This window comes from Gossypium arboreum, chromosome 1, assembly GCF_025698485.1.
Source record: "Gossypium arboreum isolate Shixiya-1 chromosome 1, ASM2569848v2, whole genome shotgun sequence".
NCBI lineage: Eukaryota > Viridiplantae > Streptophyta > Magnoliopsida > Malvales > Malvaceae > Gossypium > Gossypium arboreum.
In genome coordinates, this window is record NC_069070.1 from 26,718,059 (window position 1) to 26,734,243 (window position 16,185).

Below are 16,185 nucleotides of genomic sequence, written 5' to 3' on the forward strand. Positions count from 1 at the left end.
AGACAGAACGAGTCGACTATTCAACTATTTTGGACTTCCTTCGATCTAAGTCTGATTTTCTTTATTCTTGATCTAATACAATTCAAATTCAACCATTCAATCATTCATTTCATTCAAAATAATTCATGAACACATATTTAGGGCATTTTGCATTTTAGCCCTTACATTATCACACTTTGACAATTTAGTCTATTTTTCACAAAATCACAAATATGCAAAATTCACCATGATAATAGCTTGGCCGAATATACATAGCTTCCATACAAGCTCAAATAACATATTTAATTCACAATTTAGTCCTTCAAAAACCTATTTTTTACAAATTAGCCCAAATAGCTCTATTCCATCTAAAATTCAAGAATAAAGCATGATAATCTCACATATATCTTTCATAATTCATATAAAAACATTACAAAGTTCATATAATCATCAATGGCATATTTCATGATATTCAACAAAAATAGAAATTCAGACATGGGTTTTGAAGAACACGAAGCAACGATCACAGAAACGTAGAAATTATCAAAAACCGAACAAAATAGACTAACCTATTTACTCATGCAATGGTCGAATACTTTGAAGCTTCAATGGCTTCTTTTTCTTTTAACTTTCAGCAATACAAGATGACAATGGCCATTTTTTTTATGTTTTATTTTATTATAACAACTTTAATAAACATTTTCCCATTTTGCCCTTGACTAATAAACATTAAACTTACCAACTACATGTCCATATTTGTCCATGCATTAGTACAATGGTCCAATTGCATCATAAGGACTTCATACTTAAAAAGCTGCTTCACATAGGCACCTTATCAATCAACACACAACTTTTACTTTTTACGCGATTAGGTCCTTTTTCATAAATTAACACAGAAACAGACAAATTAAATCACAAAAACTTCGCAGATATAAATTCACATATCACAGACACAGAAAAATAATATTAAAATATTTTTCCGAATCGGTTACGTGGTCTCGAAACCACTGTTCCGACTAGGGTGTAAATCGGACTGTTACAATTCTCCCCCTTAGGGATTTTCGTCCTCGAAAATCTTACCATTAAACAGATTCAGATATTGTTGTCTCATTGAATCTTCAAGCTCCCACGTAGCCTCTTCAATACCATGTCGATGCCACATCACTTTGGCTAATGAAATTTTCTTATTTCGTAATTCTTTAACCTCACAAGCTAAAATATGGATTGGCTTTTCTTCGTAAGTCATATCAGGCTAAATTTCAATCTTAAACGGTGAAATTACATGGGAAGTGTTAGATTTTGTATCGTCAAAACATCGATAAGTGAAACAAATTATGTATCTTTTCTAACTTAGATGGTAGCCTCAATCTATAAGCAACTGGCCCGACTAGCTCGATGATTTCATACGGTCCAATGAACCTCGGACTCAACTTGCTCTTTTTACTAAATTGAAACAGTTTCTTCCACGGAGATACTTTATCACCGATCTCAAATTCGATATCTTTTCGTTTTAAATCCGTATAAGATTTTTGACGATCAGAGGTAGCTTTCAAACTATCTCAGATTACTTTCACTTTTTTTTTTTGCGTCTTTTGTCAAATCAATACCGTAAATCTTATTCTCACTGAGCTCAGACCAGTATAATGGAGTTTTACACTTTCTATTGTATAAGGCTTCATACGGTGCCATTTTGATGCTCGACTGAAAACTGTTATTATAAGCAAATTCAATCAAAAGTAGATACTGATCCCACATACCTTCAAACTCAAGAATGCAACATCTTAACATGTCCTCGAGTATCTGAATAATCTGCTCGGATTGACCATTCGTCTGCAGGTGAAAAGCAGTCCTGAAGTGCAATTTTGTGCCGAAAGCCTCTTACAATTTCTTGCAGAAACGTGAAGTGAATCGCGGATTTCTATCAGATGCAATAGATATAGGCACACCATGCAATCTCACGATATCAGAAATATATAACTCAGCTAATTTATCGAGTGAGTAATCAGATAGAATCGAAATAAAATGAGCTGATTTCGTCAAACGATCAACCCCAACCCAAATTGTGTCTTTCTTTCTTTGAGATAGGGGCAAACCCAAAACAAAATCCATGGCTACTCGATCCCACTTCCAATCAGGAATCATAATCGGTTATAACAAACCAGATGGCATATGATGCTCAGCTTTAACTTGCTGACAGAATAAACATCTTAAAACAAAGTCAGAAATATCTCTTTTCATTCTCAGCTACCTGTTTAGTTGTTTCAAATCGTTATACATTTTCGTATTTCTCGAATGTATAGAAAATCTACTACTGTGAGCTTCACTCAAAATTGTCCGAATTAACTCTGGATTTCTCAGAACACAAAGTCTATTTTTGAATCTCAAATAATCATCAACATCAACTCAGAATTCAGAATCACACTGAGCTCGTTTTGCTATTAATTCATTATCAGACTTCTGAGCCTCACAGATTTGTTGTATAAACAAGGGTTTTGCTTTTAGTTCGGCACAAGCCAAGATATCATCAGACAAAACTAAATGAGCATTCATCTCACGCAAAACAAATAACAATTTTCAACTCAAAGCATTAGCAACAACATTTGCTTTTCCTAGGTGATAATCAATAACAAGTTCATAATCTTTTAATAACACCAACCATCTCCTCTATCGCAGATTCAGATCTTTTTGCGTCATTAAATACTTCAGACTTTTATGATCAAAAAACACGTGACATTTCTCACCAAACAAATAGTGACGCCAAATCTTCAAGGCAAACAAAATAGTAGCTAACTCGAGATCGTGAGTCGGATAGTTCTTCTCATGTGGCTTCAACTGTCTCGAAGCTTAAGCAACAACTTTTCCTTATTGCATTAGAACGCAGCTGAGTCTGTTCAACGAAGCATCACTGTAAACAATAAATTCTTTACCTGATTCAGGTTACACAAGTACGGGAACTTCAATTAAGAGAGCTTTTAACCGATCAAAACTTTTCTAACATTTCTCAGACCATTTAAACTTCACATCTTTCTGAAGTAAAATTTTCAACGGAGTTGCTATCACAGATAAATATTTTACAAATCATCTATAGTAACCGGCAAGTCCCAAAAAATTGTGGACTTCAGAAACATTTCTCGGAGGCTTCCAATCTAGAATAGCCGAAATTTTGCTCGGATCAACTCAGATACGAGAGGCTGATACAATATGACCCAGAAAACCAACTTCTCATAACCAGAATTCACATTTCCTGAACTTTGCATACAACTATTTATCTCACAGAGTATGTAGCACTATTCTCAGATGTTTGACATGCTCAGATTCTTCACGTGAATAAATCAATATGTCATCAATGAATACCACAATAAATTGATCTAAATACAGTCTGAAAATTCTATTCATCAAATCCATAAAGACAGCAGGTGCATTCGTCAATCCAAAACGCATAGCAAAAAATTCATAATGCCCATACCACGTTCTGAAAGAGGTTTTCAGAATGTCTGAGTCCTTTACTCGTAACTGATAGTAACCCGATCTCAGATCTATCTTTGAAAACACAGTAGCACCTTTCAACTGATCGAATAAGTCATCAATTCTAGGCAGAGGATATTTGTTCTTTATAGTCACTTTGTTAAGCTTATGGTAATCAATACACATTCTCATTGTGCCATCTTTCTTTTTCACAAACAAAACAGGAGCAGCCCATGGTGAAAAGCTCGGTCTAGCAAATCCTCGATTGGTCAATTCTTACAACTGAGATTTTAATTCCTTTAACTTAGTCGGAGCCATTCTATACGGAGCTGTCGAAATTGGAGTAGTACCTGGTACTAATTTAATGCAAAACTCGACTTCTCGAATCGGAGGCAAACCAAGTAGTTCTTCAGGAAACACATCAGAGAATTCACAGATGACAGGCACAGATTCAACTTTCTTATCATTCACTTTCGAGTCTAACACATAAGCTAAGTAGGCTTCATAGAATTTTTCACATATTTTCGTGCTTTCATTGCTGATATTATAGCTGGTAGTCCATTCAGATCACTAGATTCAATTCGAATTATCTCATCATTGTTACACCTTAAATCAATGACTTTTCGTTTGCAATTCACAATAGCATCGTGCAAAGTTAACCAGTCCATTCCCAGAATTATATCAAATTCATCAAAAGGCAGAAGCATCAGATCAGCAAGAAAACAAATATCTCGAATCAATAACAGGCAATTCTTGTAGACTTTATCAACCAAGACACTTTTAACTAAGGGGTTTGATACTTTAATTACGAATTCAGTAGACTCTACAGGCAAAGTCTTACTGTGCACTAAATTCATACTGATATAGGAATGAGTTGATCCAGGGTTTATCAATGCAATCACAAAAGTATCATAAAGAATAAAAGTACCAATAATCACGTCTTGAGACGAGGCTTCCTCACGACCTCGGATAGCATAGGCTCTGGCAGATGCTCTGGCCTCAGATCTAACAACAGTATCCCTAGTAGCTCTTTGACCACCACTTGCATTTCCAGTATTCTGGAAGGTCTACCTTTAACTGAGGTGTTGCTCAGTCTTAGATTCTGTACATTCTCTTGCGCAGCTGGTTCAGAACAATCTCTTACAAAATGGTCCAGTGAGCCACATAGGAAATAGGCTCGGTCACTTAATCTACACTTTCCTGGATGTCTGTTACCACAGTGTTTACATTTAGGTTTCTCAGATCGGACATTCCTGACATTTGCAAAAGAAGTAGGAGGAGCTTTGAAATTCGAATGCGATCTTGCTCAATCTCAATTCAAATGTCCTATATCAGCATTTGAACGGCTATGATTATACCTGAATTTCTTCGACACGGACTGAAATGATCTATTCGAAGATCTTTTTCTAACATCTCTAGCTTCAGAATCAGCTTTTCTTTTCTCTTTACTTAATTCTTAAGTTTTATAAGCTCGCTGAACGAGCACTGCCATTTCTTTAATCTCCAAAATCCCAACTAACAGACGAAAATCTTCGTTTAGTCCATCTTCAAACCTTTTGTACATTATTGCTTCATTTGATACACATTCCCAAGAATACTAACTCAATCTCACAAATTCACGTTTGTATTCAATAACAGACATACGACATTGTTTAAGCTCGAGAAACTCTTTACATTTCTGATCGATTAATCTCTAACTAATGTATTTCTTCTAAAATTCATCTTGGAAGCAATCCCAAGTACACCGTTCACTCAGAACCACAGATAATAAAGTTGTCCACCAATAGTATGCCGTATCTCTCAGAAGTGAAACGGCACATTTTACATATTCCTCAGGATTCAGAGACATTTCATCAAACACTCTTATTGGAATCTCTAACTAGAATTCGGCTCTTTCAGCATCATCATTTGTTGTAGCTCAAAACTCTTCAGCCCCATACATTTTAATCTTATCAATTGGTGGTCTACTCAAGTGTACTGGGTTCATTGGTGGCATAACAAGAGTTTGAGGAGAATTAAGTAGAGGTTGTTGTACAGCCGGATTGGTTCTAATATATTGGGTGAACCAATCATTCATCATTTGATACAAGGCTTGTTTAGCCTCACCATCACAGCTACTCGTAGCCGGTCGAGAATCATCTTTCACCGTCCCTTACGCGGGAGCAGGCGCATTGCTTTCAACATCGTCAGCTACAGCTCTATTGGGATCCATTTGCTATATAAAAGCACATTTCAATGTCAGGATTCATCACACCATTGCAATTTCAGATATATGGCATGTATAGCTATACTCACATATGCTTTGGTAGTCCTAGAACTGACTAAACCTGACTCTAATACAAATAAAATGTAACACCCCTAACCTGTAACCGTTATCAAATTAGGGTTACGAGGCATTACCTGTAACACCCCTAACTCGTGACCGTCGCCGGTGTCGGACACGAGGGGTTAACGGCCAAATCCTCTCAAGGTACCAACCAATTTGACATTACCAGTCAGGCTGGAAAACTGCGTCACTGTCGCCTTAAAAATCATATCTCGAGTTTCAAAACTCGGAAACTGGTTTCGTAAATTTTCCCTGAATTTAGACTCACATACCCATCCATGGATTTATTTTTAGAATTTTTGGTTGGGCCAATTGGTACAGTTTATTACTTAAAGTCACCCATGTTACAGGGATCCACTGCTCTGACCTTCGCGCCTTACAACTTAAATATTTCTCTGTACAGGGCTTTAATACTGGTTCCGTTTGTTTCTAATGAAACTAGACTCAAAATGGAATCTGTACATATAAGGCATGACTCCTAATTCTTTCTGGATAATATATGGTAAATTTTCAAATTCACGACAGGGGACCCAGAAACCGTTCTGGCCCTGTCTCACGAGAACTTTAATATTTCTCAGTATACTGCTCATATGGTCGTTTCGTTTCGTCCATATAAAAATAGATTCATCAAGGTTCAATTTAATAATTTACTCACCATTTAATTCTACTTCTACTATTTTTAGTGATTTTTCAATCTCATCTCACTGCTGCTGTCCGCAACAGTTACTGCAGTAGACTATGCCAATTTCATGAATCTTTCCTTGGCCTTAATCATCCATCATACATGACACAAATTATGGCCACCATATCAAAATTAGAGTTTCTAAGACTCGTGGCTATAGGTTCTAGCATCCCACTCGACGACCACATAGGCCATTTTCACATGGCTTAAAGTTTACAACCCACAATTCGACAAAATATAATAGCCTATACATGCCAAATGTTCTTCAACAACGAAAACAATACCACAAGATTTCAGCGGTGTGATGACTTCAACGACGGTCCCGATCACATAAACAATACGAGTCCGAGAGACCTAAAATGGGTGACAAGAAAAACACCGAGTGAGTTTACAACTCAGTAAGTCATACATCCACATTTCATATTCTACACAACAAGATAATCAAGCATTTTACACATTAACTCATTTTCCAGCACAACCATACAATTTCAATCATCACATAGATTTAAGGCTTACCAAATTCAACCCCAAGCATGAACGTATTCTCTATTCGTCATGAGCTCGAGGTACTTACCGATCCGCTGTCCATACTCAATTCAATGGAGACACACCTCCATATATATAGAGTACGCACACACAAGTGCTTACTACTCGATTTCGCACACTTAGTGCCACGCAATTTAAGCTCGCACACACAGTGCCATACCCTTCGAGCTCGTACACCCAGTGCCGTATTTTTCCAGCACGCACACTTAGTGCCATATATTTCCAGCACGCACACTTAGTGCCAATCTCGTCACCATACACACGTATTGCCCGCACACATAGTGCCGAAAGCAAACTTTCTACACATTCCACTATTTCTTTTACATTCAACAATTATCCTCACTCCATACACATACAATTTCATTTATACATATATAGCATTCCATTAAACACAATTGCATAGATTTTCCAATCATTTAAGCAATATCAAACATATGTGCTTAATGACTTACCTTGTTTGGGGTAGAACGGTTCCAAATTGGCTACTCGTTTGCTTTCTCCTTTCCTTTGTCCAATCTAATTCCCCTTTGCTCTTGAGCTAAATCAAACAATTTACCTCTCCATCAAACACAAACATACGGCATTCACATGCATTATTATGGTTATTGCGAATACTTAACACAACTAAGCTGAAAATTTACTCAATCTCATCTTAATTTATTGCTACTTATTTATCAAAGTTTCCAACACAAGGTATTTAACACCTATGCCCATTTATACCCCATATGGCGAATGCTTCATTCCTTACCCAATTAACCATCCAACAATTTTTCAGCCTCATTACCACCCTTTTCATGTCTAATTGTTTAAATACTCTCAAGCTCATTCACAAGTACTATTATACATCTCATTAAGCATTAATCATTTTGCAACATAAATTCTATAGCATGGCCGAATACTCATGCACACACACACATAACAATAAGAACTCAATGGCACAAAATTTCCTTTTTGTTAAACATTCAACTCACTCATCTCCATGCTTTCATCACAACAACATCAAAACACTCACCAAGGAAGACAACATGCATGGCGAATACTCATGCACACACACACATAACAACAAGAACTCAATGGCACAAAATTTCCTTTTGTTAAACATTCGAACTCACTCATCTCCATGCTTTCATCACAACAACATCAAAACACTCACCAAGGAAAACAACATGCATGGCGAAATTTAACTCACCTAACAACTTAGTTTCGATTTGAGATTCAAGGAAAATTTTGAACCAATCCTCCAAATCATGCATGCATTTTCAAGAGTGGCATAAAACATACCTTCTTGTATCAAAACACCTTAGTCTAGTAAGCTCTCATGGCTGATTTTCTCAAGCCTTTTCCCCCCTTTCTTCTTAGTATATTCGGCCAAGCAAGGAGAAAATGAGAGAATGAACACTTTTTTTTTCTTTTGTTTTCATCATATCCCTATTTTTTTCAATTTCATTTCTTTATTCTTTCAAGCATAATCCATTAGCTAAACATGTTTGAAACATGTTTTCCTTGCCCATCACTCTTGACATGGCCGCCACTACCCTTAGGAATGGGCTATTTGACATGCAAGTCCATTTATTTTACTTCATCCTTTTATTAATCTCTTGAAATTAGCCACATCTATTTAAATCCTTTCACATGAGTCCTTTTCTTTCAATTCTCAATCAAATTAACTAAATCAAAGAATTCAAAATTCACACATGCATTTTCACATATTCTAGACAATAAATATTATGTTCGAACATGTCGGTGACTCGGTTTAGCGGTCCCAAACCACTTCCGACTATGGTCAATTTTGGGATGTCACAACTCTCCCCACTTAAGAAATTTTCGTCCCGAAAATCTTACCGTGAATAGGCTCGGGTATCACTCTTTCATAGAGTCCTCAAGCTCCCAAGTGGCTTCTTCCATTCCGTGTTTATGCCACAACACCTTCACTAACGGTATTTTCCTATTGCGCAACTCTTTTACTTCACGCCTCATAATGCGAACCGGTTCCTCTTCATAGCTCAAATTAGGTGAATCTCAATCTCGATAGAGCAATTACGTGCGATGGATCAGACCTATATCGTCAAGCATCGAGACATGAAAACATTGTGAATCTTTTTGAGCTCAGGGGGCAAAATCAAACGATACGCGACTGGACCGACTCGTTCGGATATCTCATATGGCCCGATGAACCTCGGGCTCAATTTGCCCCTACGGCCGAATCTGAGTATCTTCTTCCAAGGCAAAACTTTAAGAAACACTTTATCTCCCACTTGATACTCAATGTCTTTTCGTTTTAGATCCGCGTCGACTTTCGACGATCGGAGGCTATCTTGATTTTCACGGATTACTTTTACTTTCATTCAGCATCTTTAATCAAATCCACTCCAAAAATTTTGTTCTCACCGAGCTCGGTCCAAAACAATGGTGTACGGCATTTACGCCCGTACAAGGCCTCGTAAGGCGCCATCTTAATACCTGATTGAAAACTATTGTTATAAGCGAATTCAATCAAAGGCAAATATCTTTCCCATGAACCACTAAACTCAAGGATGCAACATCTCAACATATCCTCCAGGATTTGAATTATCCGTTCGGATTGACCATCGGTTTGGGGATGAAAAGCAGTGCTAAAATGCAGCTTGGTACCCAAAGCCTCTTGCAACTTCTTCCAAAATCGCGAGGTAAATCTCGGATCTCTATCCCACACGATGGAAATAGGCACCCGTGTAGTCTCACAATCGAAAACGTACAATTCGGCTAGTTTGTCCATTGAAAAATCCGTACGTACGGGGACAAAGTGAGCCGACTTAGTCAATCTATCTACAACGACCCAAATTGCATCCTTCTTATTTGCTGACAATGGCAGTCCGGATAAAAAGTCCATTGTGACTCGATCCCATTTCCACTCGGGTATCGTGATCGGCTGAAGTAATCCCGATGGCACTTGATGTTCCGCTTTCACTTGTTGACATATTAAACATTTTGAAACAAAATCAGAGATGTCTCGTTTCATACCATGCCACCAAAACCGACGTTTCAAATCGTTGTACATCTTCGTACTCCCCGGGTGGATTGCCATTCGGCTACAATGGGCTTCATTTAGAATTATCGAAATAAGTTCCGAATTCTTTGGAACACACAGACGACTTCTGAACCTCAAACAATCGTCATCATCAATTTGAAACTCTGATTCCTTGTTCGTGAACACACTCGGCCCGTTTTGCAAGCAACTCCTCATCAACTTTCCGAGCTTCCCGAATTTGATGAGCCAACAATGGTTTGGCCTTTAATTCGCTACTAACACATTGTCGGGTAGGATAGACAAGTGTACATTCATCGTCAGTAAAGCAACAAAGTGATTTCGACTTAAGGCATCCGCAACCACATTAGCCTTTCCGGGTGATAATCAATGACGAGTTCATAATCTTTTAACAACTCGAGCCATCGTCTTTGTCGCAGATTTAAGTCTCTCTGAGTCATCAAATATTTGAGACTTTTGTGATCCGAATACACATGGCACTTCTCACCAAATAAGTAATGTCGCCATATCTTTAAGGCGAATACGATGGCAGCCAATTCGAGATCATGGGTTGGATAATTTTTCTCATGTGGCTTTAATTGTCTCGACGCATAGGCCACAACTCGACCTTCTTGCATCAATACGCAACCTAACCCAAGTAGGGAGGCATCACTATAGATGACAAACTCTTTGCCAGATTCGGGCTGTACTAGAACTGGAGGTTTTGTCAAATGGGTTTTCAATTGGTCGAAACTTTTTCGACACTTTTTCGTCCATTCAAATTTGACATCTTTCAAGCGGTTTTGTCATGGGTGTGGCTATCATCGAGAATCCTTTTACAAACCGTCGGTAGTAACCGCAAGCCCCAAAAAGCTCCTAACTTCGGTAACATTCCTTGGAGGTTTCAATTGACTATGGTCGAAATTTTGTTCGGGTCCACCACGACACCGATGCGGACACCACGTGCCCCAAAAGCTAACCTCTTTCAACCAAAATTCACATTTCTTGAACTTTTGTGATAATCGCTTATCTCGTAAGATTTGCAACACTAGCCTTAGGTGTTCAAGATGTTCGGTTTCATCTCTCGAATAGACCAAAATGTCATCGATAAATACAACTACGAACCGATCCAAGTATGGCCTGAAAATTCTATTCATTAAATCCATAAACACCGTAGGGCATTAGTGAGCCCAAACGGCATCACCAAGAATTCATAGTGACCGTACCTTGTTCTAAAAGCGGTTTTGGTATGTCCGATTCTCGGACCCTCAACGATAGTATCCCGACCTCAAATCTATCTTTGAAAACACCGAGGCTCCCTTTAATTGATCAAACAAATCGTCAATTCGTGGCAACGGATATTTATTCTTTATTGTCACTTTATTGAGTTGACGGTAGTCGATGCACAACCTCATGCTTCCGTCCTTCTTTTTCACAAACAATTACTGGTGCGCCCCATGGACAAAAACTCGGTCGAGCGAAACCTCTATCCGTCAATTCTTGCAATTGAACCTTCAATTCCTTTAACTCCGTTAATGCCATACGATACGCCCGGTACAACTTCGATGCTGAATTCCACTTCTCGAACCGGTGGCAATCCCGGTAACTCCTCCGGAAAAACATCTGAATACTCACAAACCACTGATACCGATTCGAGTTTCTTTTCCGTCTCTTTACTTTCCAACACATACGCAAGGTATGTTTCACACGCCTTTTCACATATCTCCGAGCGGTCATAGAAGATATTATCGCGGCACTCCTTTAAATCGAGAGACTCGACTCGGACTACCTCATTATTTGCACTCCTCAAATCAATGGTTTTCCTTTGCATCCACCACGCATCATGTACGGTCACCAATCCATACCAAGAAAACATCGAATTCATCAAATGGTAGAAGCATCGGATCGGTAGGAAAAGCAGATTCTCGAATTATTAGGGGCATCTCTTGCACACTTTATCAACGAGTACGTATTGACCCAAAGGGTTTGACACTCGAATTACGAACTCGAGAGACTCAACAGTAGAGTCTTCTTGGATGCTAAAGTTTCACATACATATGAATGAGTAGAGCCGGGTCAATCAATGCAATCACACTAGTATCAAAGAGAGTAAAAGTACCGGTGATAACGTCGGGAAGGATGCCTCCTCTCGTGCGCGGATGGCATATGCTCTAGCAGGAGCTCGGGTCTCGGATCGAACAGCCAGTATCGGTGGCTCCCCTCGATTACCACCCTACCTCCCGAAACCCTCGGGGTCTACCTCTAGTCGTCGCCCCACTAGATCTCGCACCTTGCATCTTATTCTTCTCATCTAGCTCGTGCAATCCCTAATGAAGTGGTCCTTGAACCACATTCAGAATGTGAGAGCAGGTTAACAGACTTACCCCAACATTCACCTAGGTGTCGTCTTCCACATTGGGGACATTCAGGTCTCTCTTGACGATTATTGCCCACACTAGCTACCGATGTAGCTCGGAGTCCATCAATGGTCGGGCTCTAATGGAAATTCCCGCGGTCGCCTCGACTTCTTGGTGTCCTCCCGAACCTCTTTACATCGAGAACGGAGCTTTACTCGTTGATCTTTTACGGTAATCTCTTGCTTCAAATTCAGCCTTCTTCTTCTCCTTCCCAAGTTCTTACGCCTTGCGAGCTCGTTCGACTAGTGTCACGAACTCCTTTATCTCCAAAATTCCCACTAGTAACTTTAACTCTTCATTCAATCCTTCTTCAAATCTTTTGCACATAGCAACCTCATCAGCCACACACTCCGAGCATAACGACTAAGTCTTACGAACTCATGCTCAGATTCAGACATCTGATCATACGGCCTTGCTTGAGTTCCAGAACTCCTTACGCTTCGATCGATGAACCGTTGACTAATATATTTCTTCCGAAATTCGTTTGAAAGAAATCCCAAGTAACTTGTTCCTTTGGGACTATGGAAATCAAGGTCCTCCACCAATAGTAGGTGAGTCTCGAACAAAGATATAGCACACTTAAGACATTCATCGGTGTGCATGACAGTTCATCAAACACTCTAATGGTGTTATCAAGCGAACTCGGCCCTTTCGGCATAAATCGGTAACTATGGCCTTAAACTCCTCGGCCCCACGCTTCCTAATCAAGTCCACGGTGGTTTACTCAGCCTCACAGGATCAGAAGTGATGGCATTACGGGCTCTTGGGGTGGATTATTTAAATTCGGGAATGGTTGGACAGCCGGATTGGTTCGGGCATATTATGCGACCCACTCATTCATCATGGTGAAGAAGGCTTGTTTCGCCACTTCATTTTGATTATTCGCGGATGACCGAGGCTCAACAGCGGTGTCCCTTGCGCAGAGCAGCCGCTACACTTTCAACGTCATCCGCCAAGGGTCTCTATCCCGGTTCCATCGCTAATCAAAACAAAAATTTCAACCGTCAAGTCATCACATTATTAAGCACTAACAATTTGGCATGTATAGCTAGACTCACACGCCTATGGTAGTCCTAGAACCGACTAAACCATAGCTCTGATACCAATAAAATTGTAACACCCTAACTCGTGACCGTCGCCGTGTCGGACACGAGGGTTAACGGCCAAATCCTCTCAAGGTACCAACCAATTTGACATTACCAGTCAGGCTGGAAAACTGCATCACTGTCGCCTTAAAAATCATATCTCGAGTTTCAAAACTTGGAAACTGGTTTCGTAAATTTTCCCTGAATTTAGACTCACATACCCATCCATGGATTTATTTCTAGAATTTTTGGTCAGGCAAATTGGTACAGTTTATTAGTTAAAGTCACCCATGTTACAGGGATCGACTGCTCTGACCTTCGCGCGTTACAACTTGAATATCTCTCTGTACAGGGCTTTAATACTGGTGCCGTTTATTTCTAATGAAACTAGACTCAAAATGGAATCTGTACATATAAGGCATGACTCCTAATTCTTTCTGGATAATTTATGGTAAATTTTCAAAGTCGCGACAGGGGACCCAGAAACCGTTCTGGCCCTGTCTCACGAGAACTTTAATATTTCTCAGTATACTGATCATATGGTCGTTTCATTTCGTCCATATAAAAATAGATTCATCAAGGTTCAATTTCATAATTTACTCACTATTTAATTCTACTTCTACTATTTTTAGTGATTTTTCAATCCCATCTCACTGCTGCTGTCCGCAACAGTTACTGCAGTAGACTATGCCAATTTCATGAATCTTTCCTTGGCCTTAATCATCCATCATACATGACACAAATTATGGCCACCATATCAAAATTAGAGTTTCTAAGACTCGTGGCTATAGGTTCTAGCATCCCACTCGACGACCACATAGGCCATTTTCACATGGCTTAAAGTTTACAACCCACAATTCGACAAAATATAATAGCCTATACATGCCAAATGTTCTTCAACAACGAAAACAATACCACAAGATTTCAGCCGGTGTGATGACTTCAACGACGGTCCCGATCACGCAAACAATACGAGTCCGAGAGACCTAAAATGGGTGACAAGAAAAACACTGAGTGAGTTTACAACTCAGTAAGTCATACATCCACATTTCATATTCTACACAACAAGATAATCGAAGCATTTTTACACATTAACTCATTTTCCAGCACAACCATACAATTTCAATCATCACATAGATTTAAGGCTTACCAAATTCAACCCCAAGCATGAACGTATTCTCTATTCGTCATGAGCTCGAGGTACTTACCCGATCCGCTGTCCATACTCAATTCAATGGAGACACACCCTCCATATATATAGAGTACGCACACACAGTGCTTACTACTCGATTTCGCACACTTAGTGCCACGCAATTTAAGCCCGCACACACAGTGCCATACCCTTCGAGCTCGTACACCCAGTGCCGTATTTTTCCAGCACGCACACTTAGTGCCATATATTTCCAGCACGCACACTTAGTGCCAATCTCGTCACCATACACACGTATTGTTCAAGACACATAGTGCCGAAAGCAAACTTTCTACACATTCCACTATTTCTTTTACATTCAACAATTATCCTCACTCCATACACATACAATTTCATTTATACATATATAGCATTCCATTAAACACAATTGCATAGATTTTCCAATCATTTAAGCAATATCAAACATATGTGCTTAATGACTTACCTTGTTTGGGGTAGAACGGTTCCAAATCGGCTACTCGTTTGCTTTCTCCTTTCCTTTGTCCAATCTAATTCCCTTTGCTCTTGAGCTAAATCAAACAATTTACCTCTCCATCAAACACAAACATACGGCATTCACATGCATTATTATGGTTATTGCCGAATACTTAACACAACTAAGCTAAAAATTTACTCAATCTCATCTTAATTTATTGCTACTTATTTATCAAAGTTTCCAATACAAGGTATTTAACACCTATGCCCATTTATACCCCATATGGCCGAATGCTTCATTCCTTACCCAATTAACCATCCAACAATTTTTCAGCCTCATTAAGCATTAATCATTTTGCAACATAAATTCTATAGCATGGCCGAATACTCATGCACACACACACATAACAACAAGAACTCAATGGCACAAAATTTCCTTTTTGTTAAACATTCGAACTCACTCATCTCCATGCTTTCATCACAACAACATCAAAACACTCACCAAGGAAGACAACATGCATGGCGAATACTCATGCACACACACACATAACAACAAGAACTCAATGGCACAAAATTTCCTTTTGTTAAACATTCGAACTCACTCATCTCCATGCTTTCATCACAACAACATCAAAACACTCACCAAGGAAAACAACATGCATGGCCGAAATTTAACTCACCTAACAACTTAGTTTCGATTTGAGATTCAAGGAAAATTTTGAACCAATCCTCCAAATCATGCATGCATTTTCAAGAGTGGCATAAAACATACCTTCTTGTATCAAAACACCTTAGTCTAGTAAGCTCCCATGGCTGATTTTCTCAAGCTTTTTCCCCTTTCTTCTTAGTATATTCGCCAAGCAAGGAGAAAATGAGAGAATGAACACTTTTTTTTCTTTTGTTTTCATCATATCCTATTTTTTTCAATTTCATTTCTTTATTCTTTCAAGCATAATCCATTAGCTAAACATGTTTGAAACATGTTTTCCCTTGCCCATCACTCTTGACATGGCCGGCCACTACCCTTAGGAATGGGCTATTTGACATGCAAGTCCAT